This window comes from Lagopus muta, chromosome 5 (genome assembly GCF_023343835.1).
Source record: "Lagopus muta isolate bLagMut1 chromosome 5, bLagMut1 primary, whole genome shotgun sequence".
Taxonomy (NCBI): domain Eukaryota; kingdom Metazoa; phylum Chordata; class Aves; order Galliformes; family Phasianidae; genus Lagopus; species Lagopus muta.
Window position 1 is genome coordinate 21,891,158 of NC_064437.1, and position 18,381 is coordinate 21,909,538.

At 36.8% G+C, this 18,381-nt stretch overlaps 1 long non-coding RNA gene across 3 annotated transcripts in view; it reads right to left on the reverse strand.

Annotated features, from left to right (window-relative positions):
- Window positions 1-4,567: 4,567 nt before the first annotated feature.
- The window catches only part of LOC125693565 (uncharacterized), a 159,551-nt gene continuing 145,737 nt past the window's right edge, over window positions 4,568-18,381 (reverse strand). For all 3 annotated transcript variants that reach the window (XR_007377152.1, XR_007377153.1, XR_007377151.1), the window contains 2 exons: window positions 11,100-11,179; window positions 4,568-6,122 (listed from right to left, as the gene is read on the reverse strand). This is a non-coding gene — a long non-coding RNA (uncharacterized LOC125693565). The remainder of the gene's footprint in view (window positions 6,123-11,099; window positions 11,180-18,381) is intronic.

An 18,381-nucleotide genomic window follows, 5' to 3' on the forward strand; every position in this document is an offset into this window, starting at 1 on the left:
GACATCTGCCTTGATATTGAACAGACGTTTGTTATTCTTGAGGTACATTCCAACAGGTACCTGAGACAATGTTGGTATATATTGGGCATAGATAGTGCCACTAGAGCTTTCAGCAGTCACTCTAATCTCTCTGTCTATAACTTTACTAGTATTGTAGGATGTGGCTTTAATTATTAAGTGTTGGCGACATCACATCAGTTCTTTCAGGATAATTACACGGTGATTAAAGACCTATCACCTACTCCAAGTGGGATGAATCTCGCTTTGGCTTACCAAGGAAGGAACTTGGTAAGGAAGCTTTTGCAACATGACGACCTGCACCAATTGCTGAAACGTGTCAGAGACAATGGACAGAAAACCTTGATCACCGTTCACCATGATACAGAAGAGATACATCGTGTCCTAGAGAGAGTAAAGAAGGATGGAGAACGCCACTGGTGGGAAGTTCTTCTTGGATGGTCTCCCACAGCGACAGGAATATTCAACACTGTACTACATCCGGTTGTAGTTGTGTTAGGTTTAACCTTATTATGCTTAGTACTGATAATTATAATATATATTAAGATGTGGCGCTTGCTTAGGCGAGTGTCCCGACTCGATTCAGCATTCTCTGAGGATACACTACATCGCCTCTTGTAAGACTCATTTTTAGGCTAGTAGGCTTCTAGGCTGTTAAGGTAGATCTATCAGGTGCTTCGCAGTATAACAGAGCAGGGTTTCACTGAGCATGGGAGAGATTTTGTGACAGGCGAAGAAGGCGAGTACTCGGGATGTGACGGGATAGGACCTCCCTCTGCTCAGTGGTGAAAAGCCTGCGTCTAATTTGTGTATCTTGCTTCATCAACTGTCTGCAATAACGTTTAAGCAATCAATGCTTGGAATACCATAGGCTTCTTGAAAGATTGTAACTGGGTTCACGTACGTATTGTAACGGATGTTTAACTATGTTTAACTCTATTCTGTATTCAGTTATAGTTGTATTAGGTCTAACATTAATATGCTTTACGAATGAATCAGCATCATCTAAGAATGCAGCATATAGCTTTATGTAGAACTCACGCTTAAGACATTAGGATTATTAGGTTAATAGTTCATAGGGTTATTAGGGTAGGATTATTTGGTGCATTGCAATGTAACGGGGCAACACTTAACTGAGAGGACAATGGCATGTATAGGCGTAATGCGAGGATTTCGGGATGTACGCGATTAGGGTCCTCTCAGGTTGTAGTAGATTGGCTTGTGCTTAGGGAGGGGGAAATGTAGTTAACTGAATGGGCTGAGGCAGTCGAACAGGGTCGACAGGGGCCCCTTGGCCCCTGGGAAACCATGGCAACAAATGACCTGAAGATAAGGGAGAAGAACAGGATAAACCAAATAAGGAAGAAAGAAGACATGCCACATGTCCATTGGTCAGGTAGTAGCCCTAAGGCATGGGGAAAGTTTTAAGAAGGATGTGCTCCCTGCAATTAACGCCCATTTTGCCGCTCACCATATTGGTGTCATGAAAAGCGTGCGAAACTGGCCGGGGCTGTCGGAACACTTTCACAAGGAGACTTCAGTCAGGGTCGCCGAAACAAAGGCGACAGAAGTGCTTCTGGGATGGTTCATCAATGCGACGGGAATGTTTAGCTCTGTTTAACTCTATTCTATATTCAGTTATAGTTGCATTAGGTCTAACATTAATATGCTTAGTGCTTATAGTCATATTATACATATAGGCATATAGGTATATAAGTATATAGTCATACTAGGTATATAGGTATATTACACATATATAAGTATAGTGTATGCTGAGACAAATGACTCGTATGGCAAATGCTAAGACGAACAAATCAGCATCATCTAAGAATGCAATATATAGTTTTATGTAGAACTCACGTTTAAGATTAAATCATTAGGATTATTAAGTTAATAGGTTGTCATTAGGTTAATAGGCTATAGGGTTATTAGGGTAGGATTATTCTGCGAATCGGGATGTAACGGGGCAAGGCTTAACCGAGAGGACAATGGCATGTATAGGCGCAATGCGGGGATTTCGGGGTGTACGCGGTTAGGGTCCTCTCGAGTTGTAGTAGACTTTCTTGAGCTTGGAGAGGGGGAGATGTTGTCAGCAACTGCGAGACTGAGAGACCCCCCCACGGGATGTGACGCGATAGGCCCTCTCCCTGCTCTATGATTGATGTGTGGCACGTGCCTTAGGGGCGTACACGAAGCACATAGGTTATATAAGCTAGAGTTCACGTGTAATAAACGCCATTTTGCTGTTCATCATATTGGTGTGTGCGTGCAGTCATTTGGTCCTGGCCTGGTTTTAGGTCAGTACCGCAGGAGGCAATGCAACATCTGTGCTGAAAGTGGGAAACTGCATAATGTGAAACTGTTCAAAAGTTGGGACTTCAAGTCACACATTTCAGATCACTTGATCACAGATCATGTCCCTCCAAAATGCAAACTATTTAATTTAGTACCAGTTCCTACCCTGATAATAGCTTTTTAATTTTCAGTGTAATACTTTCACTTCCAGAATTTTCATCTCATACAAATGATGTTATAAAATACTTCATTCCTTACTATAACAATGTGATTGTTCAGTTCATTTGTAATCTCCACGATCCTGCTTTCAGAAGTAAATTATCAGTGAATTCAATCACTTGTGTCATGTAATATCACTTTAGTCTAATGCAGAAAACTGAAATACAACCGAGGGGAAAAAAATCTCATGGTGAATAATTATTATTACAAAATCTTGGTGAGCCATAAGGATTTGCAATAAATGGATAGCCAGTGAGAAACTGGTTTTGTTTTTCTCAAACTTTCTGTGAGCAGTACAATGAGAAGTGAAGGATAAAAATTCAGAAGTTATTGCTGCAGCACTTTATGTAATATCTACAAAGAAACAGCTGCTTGATCCTACTCTTAGAAACTCTATGCGGGTTAGTCTATCAAATCTGCACATCATCATCTTATCTCTGTTTCTACCGCTACACCACAGATCCTGTGTGTTCTCAGTGGGACTGTGATAATTACTTACAGATAGCTAGCAGAGGCTGACAGATTGCAGAATTCAGAATAGTGGCATTTCACTCTAGAAGGCATTTCCCCTTGTTCAGAGGGGTATAGAGAAGTGGTAGCATTACTTGCACTGGTGACAAATTCTGACCAGGCTATCTACCAGAGATGGACACTGCTGTCCTGCTCAGAATTATCCTTTGCTTTTGTTTGCCAAACATTTTTCCCAGCAAACATTCAGTCCTTTATTTTTTGTTATAAACCATAGAAGCATTTCAACTGGAAAGATTCAGACGCTGGCATGGCAAAGTCATGCAGGGGTAGAATGGGCTGAGGTGCCATGGGTGAGTGCAACAGATCTGTGTGCGGAGGCACAACTCTTTTCACTCAGCTACTCAGGCAGATACTGGAGGCCTACAACAACCTGCAAAAAACGTTGTTGCTATGACTTAACCTTGCCAGTTCATAAAAAATCTGTTAAAGGATCTCATTTCATTCAATCTAGATTATTTCACAATCCACCATTTTTAGATTAGTGATTTAGCCCATTTTCCTGCAGCGAAGCATATAGGAAATGTTAACTGTCGCCAAAATTGTCTGAAATAATGCATGTGAAGTATGCATTCACTTGGCAAAACTAGAATTGATTGAGTCACGGGATCATAGAATACTGCAAGTTCGAAGGGATCCACAGGGATAATCCAGTCTGACTCCAGGCTGCGTACAGGATCACCCAAAATCCATACCACTGTTCAATCTCCAGCAGTGTAGTGCTGTGGTCATTGACCTGGACAGACTATTCCATGCCCACGACCCTCTGGTGCAGAACTTTTTCCTGACAACCAGCCTGACTCTTCCCTGACACACACACACCCCCAAGAAAAAGAAAAAAAAGCCATAAAGTTCTGTAATTTCCTTACAAATGCATGAATTTTCAGCTGATCTAAAATGCTTTTGATAGATTTTGAAATATTTTTCTCTGAAGGCGATAAGGCTAGACATATTTTTCCTATTACTTCTATAATTCTATAGTCTATATTTCACAATGAAGTACTGAAGAAACTCCACATGAAATATTAAAACATGAAAAGTTCTATTTCCACATTGTTCAAATTCCACTGAAGTAACAGCAACAGAATAGCTCAGAACAGTCTCAGAGCAGCAGTGCAAGTTGGCATTTTTTATTTATTTATTTTTTTTAATCAAAGCTTTCCTGTTTGCCTTCTTAATATTGTCTGAGGGCTTGAAGCCCTTCCCCGCACAGCCTGCCTCTCACTCTGCCTCTTTTGAAAGGCTCGGGCACTACCTACTTGTGATTAAGCACCACAGAACTCACAGCTTTGCCTTACTGCACACAGCACAGACAAGTCCTAAAATGTGACTGGACAGTTGCACCTGGGAACAAAACCAGTCTAAATTTCAAACTGTGAATTCTTAAAGAAACAGCAGTTATAGATGACAAAAACCTCCCCTCTCTTGCTTATAGTTATTACTTAAGCATATTTTATTTACTTAAGAAAACAATCATAGACAGCTTTCACAGCTACTCAGGCAAGAGCACAGTCAGAAAAATAGTGCTGCAAAAAACGGGATCAGCTTTCATCTTTCACCAAATGCTTAAAAGCCTAACAACTTCATGTACAACAACTTGAGGATGCTTTCATGAAGCCAGCAATCATAGTAGATCTACTACATTCTACTAGGTAGAACTTCAATCACTTAAAAAAAATTCCCCAAAATTGAATCCTACACTGCAGTGCGTAACAGCAAAGAAAAGAACTGATTAAATGCTGCAAAACAAATTGTATTGATTTTACCTATAGAGAGTTAAAATGAGGTTTCTTTCAAGGCTTGCTGACCACAAATGTCACCCACAATGCAATTAAGTAGAGAGGAACATCCGGGAGGAAACCTGCTCAGCCCTTAGAGCCTTTCTGAAGGAGCCACATGTTCCTCATGCAGGATGGGTGGTTAACCACAAAGGCCCCAGATTCCTCTCAGTGATAATACAGACAAGAAATTTGTTCCACTTCATCACCCAGACAACTAAACATCAATTTCAATTACCTTTTGTCTTTTCTTATGTCACATGAATTATTTAGGTGCTTTTTTGTTGTTCTTGTTGTTTTTTCCTTCCTGTTCTAGAGGTACTGATAGTAGTCCAGATATAGGAATATTTGAACAAGATTAGATTTTACAGATAAATCTTGTACTACAGAAATCACAGAAAAATAATCATTATTCAAGATAATATTACTCATTTACAGTGGCAAAAATGCTGTCAGTAGTAAGAGACAATAATAAGAGACAAAATGTCCTTTATAACTACTTCTTACACTGGGAAAAATAATAAAATTCCTCAATTTCCATCCTTTGGCTTTCATATTATTTTTATATAAAATATGCTCTTAATATAAAAAAGCTCCTTAATTCAGATACTGTGATATGCTTGTTCCAGCGGATGTCTGAAATTTCTTTGCCATATTTTGGCTCTGCAGCAGATATTACAAGGGAGGCAAAATCATTACGGGAACCCCAGGGACATCTTAAGAAGGTACAAATCTCACAAACACTATTTTCTTAGACATCATAGAGAAGTGAATTTGCTCATATACACACCTAGAAGCAACGTTTAATGCATGTATGAGAAACAGCTATCATTTTCAAGGGGATATTTATGAATTAATAGCAAGTAAGGACATTAGCAAGTATTAGAACCTTGAATGCTCGTTAGAAGTCCCTTATGCACTACTACACATTTGAGTCTTTATTAGGAGCAGCACTATAGCAAGCCATCATTTTTGCCACAGAGTTATAATAAACAGAGGATTGTTTTACAGGAAAGCAATAAATTTAGGTTTCTATTGTTTATACAAGTTCTGTATTTCAGGTATAAACTAAATGTGTAGATTCATTTAAGTTTGAAAAATGGAGTAAATATCATTAAAAAACCCTCCAAGTGAACAGTAGAAAACCATTAGTAGGCAAAGTAATTTCAATTTCAAAACAAACAGGTCAACACATACACAGAATCACACCAAATCACAGAATCACAGAGGCCTGAAGGGATCTCTAGAGGTCATCTATTCCAACCTCTTGCTGAAGCAGGTTACCTACGATAGGTTGAACAGGAAAGCATCAAGGTGGGTTTTCAGTATCTCCAAGATGTAGACTCCACAACATCTCTGGGAAGTCTGTTTCAGGGCTCTGCCCCTCTCAACATAACAAAGTTATTTCTCATGTTTTCAAGGAACTTCCTTTATTCCAGTCTTTGCCTGTTGCCCCTTGTTCAGTCCCCGCACCACTGAAAAGAGTCTGAACCCATCCACTTGTCTCCTGCACTTTAGTTATTTATAAATATGGCTGAGATGCTCTTTAAGACTTCTCCTGTCTGGGTTAACAGCCCCAGGTCTCTCTGTCTCCTTAACATGCCTCTGGTCCCTAATTATTTTTGAAGCCTTCTGTTGGGCTCTCACTAGAAATTCACTGTCTTGAACTGAGGAGCACAGAACTGGACACAGCACTCCAGACGTGGCCTCACCAGGGCAGAGAGGAGGGGAAGGAGAACCTCCCTAGATCTACTGGCCATGTACTTTTTAATGTACCTGAAAATACCACTAGCCTTCTTCGCCACGAGGGCATACTGCTGGCTTATGGCCAACCAGTTGTCCAACCAGAACACCCAGGTCATTCTCCATACATCTCCTTTCCAGTAGCTGGTGATTCCTAGATTTTCAAGCTCACTTAAGCTTTTAAATGACTTTTAAGTAGGAAGCAAATTAGAGAAAAGTTCCATTTTTTAATATAATAACTAAAGCAACATTTGTGAAATGCCTTAGCCATATATTTACTTAATTTTAATTTGGAAGATATACACAAAACATGCAGACAATCTACTAAATTCATTACTACAACAGACTACGTTAATATTCCTCTGAAATTCAATTACAAAGAATTGATCTGAGCAGCTTTATACTTGACAAGCTACAAATAGTCTCAGTTAACGAGGAAGTTTTATCAATTAGTCTTGTGCCACATTTCGTTTTTATCAGATCACGTTTTGTCTAAGCATTTTTACTAAGCTGATCATTACTACGGTATCTCAGCACCTATTTTAAAAAGCTCTTCTTGAAAGCAATGTAATTTTACTCAGTTGCTCAGTATGATAAGAATATGCTCTTTTAAAATGGGAGTAATTACAATTTTCTTCAAAGCTAGCAGAGCATAGCACCTCAGGACCTAATCTAAATCTCTCTTCTCTAAATTCACTTCAGGGATCCCTAACTTTGAACCAACAGCAAAACTGTGGATTACCAAAATTGCTTAACAAAGCTAAGCAGATCCAGCTTCAGGAATAATTTTATTTGGGAGACTGATGGATTTCTTACTTATTTTGGAACATATGGAAGGGCATTTTAGAGCATAACTATGAATTATCCAGTTTAGATTCTTGGAGCTTCAGAACTGACCTAATTAGACCATGCAAAAATCGATATAAGATTTACTATTGACTTCTAAGAAGTCTGAGTTAATGGCAAGCAATTCTGAGTTTGCCTCTTCAAAACCACAATAGGGATTAAGTATTCGCCTCCTCTGGGAGAAGGGTAGACAGTACCAGGCCAACTTTAACATCATTATCAATTCTTAATTTCCACTCACTTAAATGGTAACTATCTGAATATTTTATGAATTAATTAAGGATCTGGAGATTTGATACCTTGATTAAAAAAAACAACAACAAACAAACAAACAAAAAAAAACAACCAAGAAGAAAAAGCACTGCTTTGCTGTTTGGAAGCACTCGGTGTCATGAATATAACTTCCTGTACATCTAGGACTACAGACGGAATCCTGGCATGCTTCACGTATCCAAAAACATGTTAAATAATTTCAAAAAATGTTTACAATGGCATTTAAGATTTACAACTAATTATGCTCATAAAAATCCTCCATCAACTTGGCTCATACTCTCATAGAAAAATATCCTACAGAAAGTGGAATTATTTTTGTAAGTGAAGTCTAGCAACTAAAATATAGAATAAACTAAGGTAAACTGAAATATAGAAATTTTAATTTATCAAGATAGTGAGAACCTTTTGTAGATTTAAATAATTAAATTTACAAATTCTATTTGAAAACAGTTACCCTTTTACTGCTATTCCTAGATGAATTTTTCTGTCTTAATGTTGCCAAAAATGCTCACAGAGCAGCATAACTGCCTAGGACACTGTAATTAAACAGGACATTTAGAGTCAAAGCCATTAGGCTCTGGTAACTTGTTTCTTTCTTGACAAAAATTACTGATCACAGAAGCCTGAATAAAACAACTGCAAGGTTAAAATGCAGATGGAGAAAATGGGTCTGTGTGGGTAGAACTGCTGGAACAGTGAACACCAGAAGTAATGCATGATGTAGCTATTAAGACCCTATGGATGTTAAAAGAAATATGCCTAGATTAGAGTTAGCTGACTTTGTGTTTAATGTTTTCATTTGGCTTGGAATGAACACAATATCAGCTCCTTTGTGTGTGGAACAGTACTAACACAGAGTTCAATAGCTGAGGTAGTAAGCATCATTTTGTGATTTTATTAACTTGGTGGTTATAGTAATCTTGCTTTGAGGTATTTGATATTTGTATTTCATCACTTTTTTTTTTTTGCTTGATGTTAAAAAACTGCTGTATCCAAAGGTACCATAAATGAGCACTACAGTGAAATACTTCAACTCCACACACCTTGAATCTTGAGGGCACTAAAAAGAAGTCAAGTACTCTCTCTGTCTTCTTGAGCAGTATAAGGCATTACGTACTGCTGACAAGAGTAAAGAAGAAAAGTTTCAAAAATTTTTATGAATTACATTTTAGAAAATCTTCTCCTGCCCTTTTTTTTTTTTTTTAATTACCTCTACTGTTCAGACTGATGCTGTTTTGTACAACTCTTCAGGCTGCAGACAAAATATGCACTCTAACAGCAGGCCTCTTACGTGCAGTGGCTTCAGATATATGCCTATTGGTTTCAAAGCTTTGCATACAGATCTCAGCCTTATGTGTGAATCTGCAGTTTTCTTTTGATGGACAGCAATCCACGTGTGATATCTGTAAACAGATGATCTCAGCAAGTTCTTGTTCATTTAAAGTATTTTTTACAGGGCAGGTGTAAACTATAAAGAAAGTTTGTACTCAAAATGACTGAAGATACAATTCAGGAGAGAACAGGACCTGAAAGGATCACATTTCTGTGGAGTTCTACACTTTATTACAAGCCATATTCTGCTATTCTTTAGCAGTACTTAGGAGAGCAAGAGTGGCAATATCTTTCCTCAAATGAAAGAACAATACTAAGCTGCCCTTCAGCAGGAATAAGGTCAGTACCAACTAGGGTAACTGTTCATTTCAGCCATTGAAAGGACACACATCCTGCCTGTCTGGAGCACTCATTTGGTTCATCCTATAGCAAATTAATCTTGCTACACAAGCAAGTGGGCTACAAGCCATTAGTCAGTGAACCATGACATTTCTGCATTCTGCATGTAAAATAACTCACTCAACAGAAGCCTGTAAAGCAGAATGTGCAAGAGTGACATTGCCTGCAAGGAGCAGATTACCAGAGTTTCTGCCTTTCAGCAGAGGATCTGCAAGAAAGCAGCCTACGTGCCCTCTGGGCACAAAGATGCCTAATCTTAAGGGGATATCACAGTTAAGTTCCTGCTTATCTGGAAACTTCAAGAAGTCACCTTCTTTTAAAGGGAGATTTGTACCAGGTATCTAGGTGCTATCAAGGGTCCCAAACTCAGGCTGAAATTTATATGCGGAGTCAAACTTCAAGTATTCTATCTCCTAAAGCATCCAACTGTGAAGGGTGCCAAGTTACATCTTTAATTAGGTATGACTGACCTATAGCTATGAGAACTCACTGTATTACTTGTACACTGTTAATATTCTCCACCAGTTCAATGTTTTATAGGTTATGTGCTATTCTATTGTATGCAATTTTCTAGTTCTATGATGTATCATCTCAAAAATGTAACTGATAGGAAAGTGAGAGTTTATTACCCAAACTGAAATGGGGGGAAAAAGAAAAAAAGAAAAAGCGTTCATTAATCCAAGGCTCCCAAAATGCAGTAAGGAGCAATAGAACAGGGAGAGGAGAACAGATGATACAAGCACCCTAACTTCAGCAAATTTGAAATTCTAAAAGCCTGGTTTTGCAAGTACTCTTAAACATACTATTTTATATGAAGCACTACACATTATTTGCTTAATAGCAAATGTACTGTGCAAATCTTAATAATAATATAATAAAATAAAAATGCATCCCCCTTAACTGGTTGTGTCTGACAGCACACAATTTAAATCATCAGTGTCCCACAGAGCGTTCTGAGCAGTAAGCATGAAATATGTAAATGAGGTAATTAGACTGGAGATGATACAATTGATGCTGACTTACATCTACGCATGAAGATTCTGAGGACAAGGAAAAGGCCATGAAGCACTTTTTCTTGAGCCTCTGAGAGCTGTGCTACAGATTTATTAAAAAGGAAGAAGCTTTCAAAGAAACTACTTAATCGCAAAGCAATTAAAATTAGCATTATACTGTCCTAAGTTTTGAAAAGCCATCAGATCTACAGACAATTTCAGATCTTAATGCTACAATGCACTAGTAGTCTGTTTTTATTTTACATGAAATAACATACACCACAATGTGCTATGGGATCCAAACACAGCACATATGGACAGAAACACATCAAGCAGGTCAAATTTTAACTTCAGTGCCTAGTTCTAGCTAATGGGCTTAGACATGTTTTACTCTTTACATGCATTTTAATGCTGATTTTAAATCACCTTGCCCCATATTAATAATAGATTGAAAGTCTAACAACAATGTGAAATAAGAACTCTTAGATAAGGTCTTATTCTTCATTTATGATGCCTGATATGAATTACTAGAAGAAACAGCTGTCGTATACAGTCCCATAGCTATGACTAGTTGGACTTTAAGGTCTGAAGATCCTTGCTTCGATACTCGATTCTTTATGAGAGGTTTTCAAATGAAATGAAAACTAAATCTACTAGTGATTTCATTCAGACTTACCTTGTGAAGTTATTCACCTTTTTTGTTGCTCCTTTGGGCTGGATCTTCTCCAATCTGAACTCTGTAGGCCAAAGATATTTCTGCAAAATTAAAATATATTTTTTTGCCCTAAGAGTTCTTTGCCTCTAACTCAAGTTTTAGGGCTGTGTTTGCTGTGTGGCCTGTTGCAATAAGGAAGTTTTCTCTTTTTCAACTATTTAACTAGTATTCAGAACAGTCAAGAAAATGTATCCCACTGTGCTTCAAGATCAGCGAGAGATTAGTGCCTTATGAACTTAAGGGCTCTTGGATTTCACTGTTGTTGGTCTCAGCAAGAGAGATTTAGGGGTTTATCTGAGCTATATTCTCTGTGCTACATATACTCCTTCACAGACCAGCTACTATTTGTTCTGTTCTGTTATCTATGTATTTTATACATTTAAAATATCAGGACAAAACTTCAGCTGGCAAATTCATGTCACAGAGGACCTTCTGAGTTTGTGCAATCAATGTTTTTTGTTGGATTACTTTAAACATAAGAAGAACAGGTCAAGTTGAGTAAAGAAAAGAAATGTGAACTGTATAAACGGCATCACTGATCTTTTAAAGAGTAAAAAGGAAAATAATGGGAAACAAGCACAAAGCTAGAGCTCGACCACTACATTTCTTAGAGAAGCAACTAGTAAGTCCATAGAGTAAACCACACTCAATGCCACACAGAAACAGACAAGAGAGAAGGTGCAGGAAACAGCAAGTAACAGATCATTATTTCATTAGGAGTGCACAGGGTTGTCAGCAAATGTGCCCATATTAATCAAGGTTTGTTCATTTTCTGCTACGTTCATAATAAAAATCTACAGCACTTTAATGTAATGCTATACGTGCACCATTAACTTCTGCAGGTGCATCTGCAAAAGCATGGCAGCACTGCTCTCCAAGAAATATTGACAATGAATCTCCATGATGTTTGGTCATGTGATTTCACTGAAAGATCCTCTACAAAGCAATTTTTAAAACCGTTCTGCTCTCACAAACTATCACGTCAGCTAAGCCACCCTTTCAACAACATTTCAAAATTCAAAGTATGTTCATAGAAGAATTAAAGGTAAGAAAATAAAGCAAAAATCAAGTTAGAACCCCTCCCCTCCAAGTTTTCAAATTCCTTCTATGATTAACTGACTACAGTGAGCTGAAATTTGTATATATATATATTTGTATATAATCACCATTCAGTTATGAATAATGACAGGGCTTTTAATTATCTGTTAGTCCAAGATCAAACAGGAAAGATTTTAATTAAACAATGGGTAATTTTTCAGTTCTTGGAAACCGTCAGTGCCTACTGCTCTCATTTTCGGGAGAAAAGATTTAGTCAGCAATATTCAAGCAGCACCAACTGTATCTTCAAATGCTCCTTATCTTAGAAGAATCTTTTTAGACATGGAAAATGTACTTCTATAGTCAACTTTTCTCCAAATAGCATCACTGAACCAAGAATTGAGGAATTATTTCTTCTTATTTTCCTTTTTCCCAGCTCTCTGAGTATCCTTCCCTCCACCTCATTGACAGTTTCAATGTTTACATTTTCCTATTCCTTTTCTCTGATTTCTTACCCAAGAGACATCTGCCCATTTATTCAAATGGAGGCTGCTCTGAAAAGAAAATCTGAGATGCATTCTGCTATCCAAAGCAAAGTGGTTGATGTGAATTTGTGTTTCTCCCAAAATAATTTTCTAAAGAGAACACTAACCCTGATGACAGTAGGTTTGCATAGCTGTGGAATTAACAGTGGTTCGGAAATGCAAACACAATTCTATTAAGGGGGGTTCAACGCCTGTTTTCTTTGATTATAGGTAGTGTATGCTTGTGTTTAAGACATTATTAAAATTAAGATATAACTGTCATTACTTAAATGTCTGCTGGTCATAACCTCAATGTTCTTTAAATAAATGAAAACAAATGAGGAATGTTAATTCGTTAAAAAAAAGTTCGATGCTTGTGATCTTAAGTTATGTTTTATCCTGGCATAGAAACACATTTTTTATGTATTCATGATCTAATCTTGTGTCAAAATGCAACCGTGAATACTCACAGCAAAATAAAAACTGAACAATTGTTTGTTCTTCTGTTTGCCTTCAACTGCCATTCCCATGCTCTGAGATCTGTATATTTGATCTATGTTTCTCTCAAACAAAAAGTTGTTAATGTTTCTCTCAAACAAAAAGTTATAGGTTAACTGAAACTAACAATCTTGGTAGCAGAATGCAACAATTATGAAAAAATCAATATCTACTTTTTATATAATAGATTTTGTACATGTAGCAGTTCCGTAATTCTAAGAAACTTCCTAGTACAGCGCTCAAATATAGAAGACAAAGTATATTTTCTTAACTACTAATCAGCCTTTTTTTTTCCTCAAATCTCAACTCACTCAAAGTGCAAATACCTTGCTTTTGTTCACCCAGACCATTGTACAGAAAAGATTATCATTTGGTGACTCGGCTACTTGACAAGCCAAACTTCTCACATTTAAAACTCCGTAGTAAAATTAATTTTGGAGGCCCCAAATATAGTTTTTATGCAACATATTTAGGATATATTCATCTTACTTGAACTACTATGCATGATTGTCCATGTACAATATGTAATGCATATATACAGAAAAGGAATTGGTGATCTTCAAAACTTGCAAGAGATTCCACAGTAGTATTTCCATTCCAACTGCAAAGTTTGAGATTCTGTATGGTGCAGGTATGGAACCTCTCCGCTCCATAATAACTTAAATACTGAGCCATCATTGATCATCTTGGAACATATTACAGTTATATTACAAGTATTCTTCAGGCTTTTTTTTTTTTTTTTGGCTGCAGATCTACAATTACAATGAGGTATCACGTCTGATTAAAGAGTGAAGAGTGCATTTCACTCAATACTAAGAGCTGTAAGGTGAACAGCATAGCAAATGTATTGTGAATACAGTGAAAAGACAGCATCACTTTTCCATTTAGCCACAGGCATGAGTTCTTCCCTACTGCCAAGAAGTTTTAACAATAGCACAACATGTGTCAGAAAACAAAGAAATGAAAGACAAATCTGGTAAGAACCCAGTACTTGGTTGGTAAATAAAACAAATATGTTTAGATATTTATGATACTGATCACACAGTCTGAAAACTCTTTCATCATTTTGCACTATCGAAAAAAGGAAGAATATCTCTACACGGTGAAAAGAAAATAACATGGTTGCTGCCAATCATAAGAGATAGAGAGCATTCTGGAAATCCAAATGATAATGAAATCCTACAAAAGATTCAGGGATATGAAAAACAACATAGCAAGTTGACTAGCAGCCACATATCTGAACAGAAAAGAGCAGCAGCAGTTGTTTGGAAAGAAAGAAATCTTGCCTTCTAGTTATATATTCTGTAAGTAGTGTAGGCAAAGGATCTTAAGCTTTAAATGAAGTACTCCTACTAATAACCTTTAATGAAATGATTGCCCATACACCATCCAGTTTGGTCCTATGTGAAAAAGGAATAGTTGGTTCACATAAATACCCAATCTAATGGTTACTGGACTGTACGATTTTGAAGCATTCACTGTGGTTAGAACATACATTAAAAGTTATGTTCCAGATAATGATGACAATGAAAACCATGAGCAATCACAGTCTGGATCAGAACTTGATTTACAATGGGCCTGATCCTCCTGTACTTACTAATATTCCCTCAGTGTTACAGTAGTATGTACTGGCTTTAATTATGTGATCAATGCTTTAGGTATAGTCCACACATGCAACAAGATAGTGACCGTGCTCTTTTGCTCTGGGCACTAAAAGTATTAAGTAAGGATTAAGTATTGAGATATGATCACCATGAAATTAGGAAGATAAAGAACTGTCTTTTACAACAATAACGTTCAAGATAAGCAGAGAGAAAATGACAAAAATTACTTACGTGTATATATATATATACACACACATATATATACATTCATATAGTTTTATACTACATATATTGTATATATATATTATAATATATATTTATACAATATACATATATGCATATATGTATATATATGCATATATACATACTATATATATATGCATATATATATATATATGCCTATATATGCATATATATATATAGTATAGCATATATATATATATATATATATATATATATATATATATATATATATATGCCTATATATGCATATATATATATATAGTATAAAACCATCAACATAGATGCCCAGGTATCCACCATTACCTACAGATCATTATTTTTTTCTGATTTAGTAGTCTTTTACACAAATATGTTTCTCTCTCCTTCCTGGAATGCTGAACCTAATGTTGATGCATCTTCCTGAACTTCTCTAAACTCACCATTTTCTACCATTTGTCTCCCAACAAAAAGACACCAGTGTGACCAAGAGAACTAAATGCAACACATTGTTCATTCCTCCCCAACAATCACCTCCTCCCACGACACATCAGCATCCATTTCACCAAAGACACTGCATTTTCTTTAATTATGCACCTCCTCCCACAAAGAGAAACAACTGTACTGGATCTCAATAGCAAAAAGCACAGCAGAGAAGCACATTTCAGAGATTCTTAAATTCCCAAATTCCCTCTTGCTCAGTTTAGATGCAAAATCTCCCATCTCATCTTCAAAATGCATCTTTCAAGCAGATACAGAAAGCATTTTTACTTATAAGCAATGAACAGACATAGTACAAGCTGAGAAGGGCAGAATTTAACATTCAGCTTTATAAAAGAAAAATGACCTAAAACTGAATCAGCTTCACTGAGCTTTAAGTTAGACTTTAACTTCAAGAATGATTATGAAATACTTTCTCACAAATTTGGAAAATGTGAAAAGACATCATAAAACCTCTATCGCCATCTTTATGCGGAAGACTCTGACATCTAATTTCTCTCCTTTTTTCCTTATTTATCAGCCTTCATTTCCATTCAGTCTTGTTTGCGCTATTCATTGTAACATTCTGCTGTCAAAAGCATCTACAATCTCATTAGTATTTTCCTTTCTTACTCTCTAGCTTCTTTTTCCCCATTTTTTCCCTTTGATTATGGCAAACAAATGGAATCATAGAAAAATTTAATTGTTCCTTTTCTTGTCCAACTGCTATTTGTTCATGTTGGTAATGTTGCTCTCCATGCATCTTTTTCTCCAGTGCTTAAGAGTTGACATTAAAAGAAAAAAAAGAAGCTGTTTTAAGAAAGCTAGGGTAAAAATAGATAAAAGTGATGTTAATTGGTTTTCTGCTTAAGCATGGGTGATCCAGATAGCAGTAATACTTAGATGCTGTTTTGTTTTTTTTTTTTAAATACCATCAAATTTACCTATTTGTATAAAAATCTTTTTCTCTCATCTTTATTCTGTTTACAGCAAAATGTTTCCACCTCCTAATACTTAAAATATTATTGCCCATTAGAAGATAAAGTTTCTTTCCAGTTTCATTTGTTCAGTGGTCAATCATAAGCACTGAGCAGCCTTCCAGAATGAAACCTTGAGCTTTAGAGTAGGACCTTTAGGTACACTGCAGTCAGTGTGAAAGCTTCCATTGATTTGAGTGGAATTTGGAGTAGGGTCTTGGCCCTTCCCGCAATACCATTTTCTGTTAAAATGTTAATTGTTGATAACATTGGCAAAGGTTGCCAATGTATTCAATTTTCTTGCAATTGTAAATTTGATTTTGTTGGCTCTAGCCAATAAAATGGCTTAAAGGTGTGTGAATACTTTGGCCAGCATAACATTGTACATCCAACTTACAAATTAAAACAAATGCAGTGAAATCCATAAAATACAGACACATCCACTACAGGTCCATCAACATTTTTAAAGGAGTCTGTGGGCTTTAATATAGCTCTGTATTCAGCTCTGATGAGGCATCACAGTGAGTACCTTGTTCAGTTTTGGGCCCCTCACTACAAGAAGGACATGGAGGCCCTGAAGCGTGACCAGGGAAGAGCAACTTAGCTAGTGAGGAGTCCAGAACACAAGTCTTAAACGAAAGAGTGAGGGAACTGGGGTTGTTCAGTCTGAAGAAGAGGAGGCTCAGGGGAGACCTTAAAGATTTCTACAACTTCTTGAAAGGAGGTTTTACTGAGATGGAGATTGGTCTTTTCTCCCAGGTAACAGCAATAGGATGAGAGGGAATGGCCCAAATTGTGCCAGGTGAAGCTTAAGTTGGATATTAGTAAGCATTTCTTCTCTGAGTGATTGGGTTCTGGAACAGGCTGTCCAGGGAGGTGATTGAGTCACTATCCCTGGAGGTGTTCAAGGAACATTTAGATGTACGGAGGGACATTGTTTAGTGGGGAAGTATTGGTGGTAGGTGGATGGTTGGACTAGATGATTTTGGAGGTCTTTTCCAACCTTGGTGATTCTATGATTCTATGATTAATGATCTGAAGTTCAAATCGAACAATAAAGTCAACTTCCAAATCATTAGTTTATAGGTAGCAGAAAATAGCAGAGATTTTTTGTTTTAAAGTTTTCATTAGGTGAGGACTTGGCCATTGTTTGATTTAACATATGAGAAAAACATTCTTGACATACATATAGACACAGATGTCTATTTCAAGAAACTCTTTTCCTTTGAACTTTTCGTTGATATTAATTCATGCGGTCACCAATATTGAAATCCTGATTTTAAGTATACCATCTATTCAGTGTGCAAAGTGCTGTACCAGTTCACAACACTAAGCAGTTCCATTCAAACAGTAGACTCGAGATCTGCGTTGCTATTCAGCATTAAAAGCTTTCACTCTGTGATATGAGAAACTGACCTTGCTGCCCTGTGCAGCTGGTGGTTCAGAGCCCAAAGATAGCATTTATTCAGCTTGAGCTGTCAGATAGAAAGGGCAAATGTACCAGCAGGTAAGTGAATTAAGCACTGTTCAGTAGTTAGCATTATCTAATTATTCATGACACATTTGTCATATGCTGTTAGGAGACATTAAAAATGCTAATGTCTGACCACTCTATTCAGTAATACATTTGCTGAGAAACATAGAGTATGTGTTTCAGATAACAGTGATTACCTTCCTGCTTTCTTCTCCTTGTAAAATTTTTTTTTTTCATAATTTTATTTACTTTCAGGACGACCGCAGTTTCCTTTATGAATATGTAAGAGCTAAATGTTATGCTTACAAAAATTCAAAGTAAAAAGAGATTTGGAAAATCCATGCTTACTTCAAGGACCAGTCTAACAATGCACTATAAAGTCTAGTACTGATAATACAGTTAGAATGTTATATCACTGCTCTGTATCTT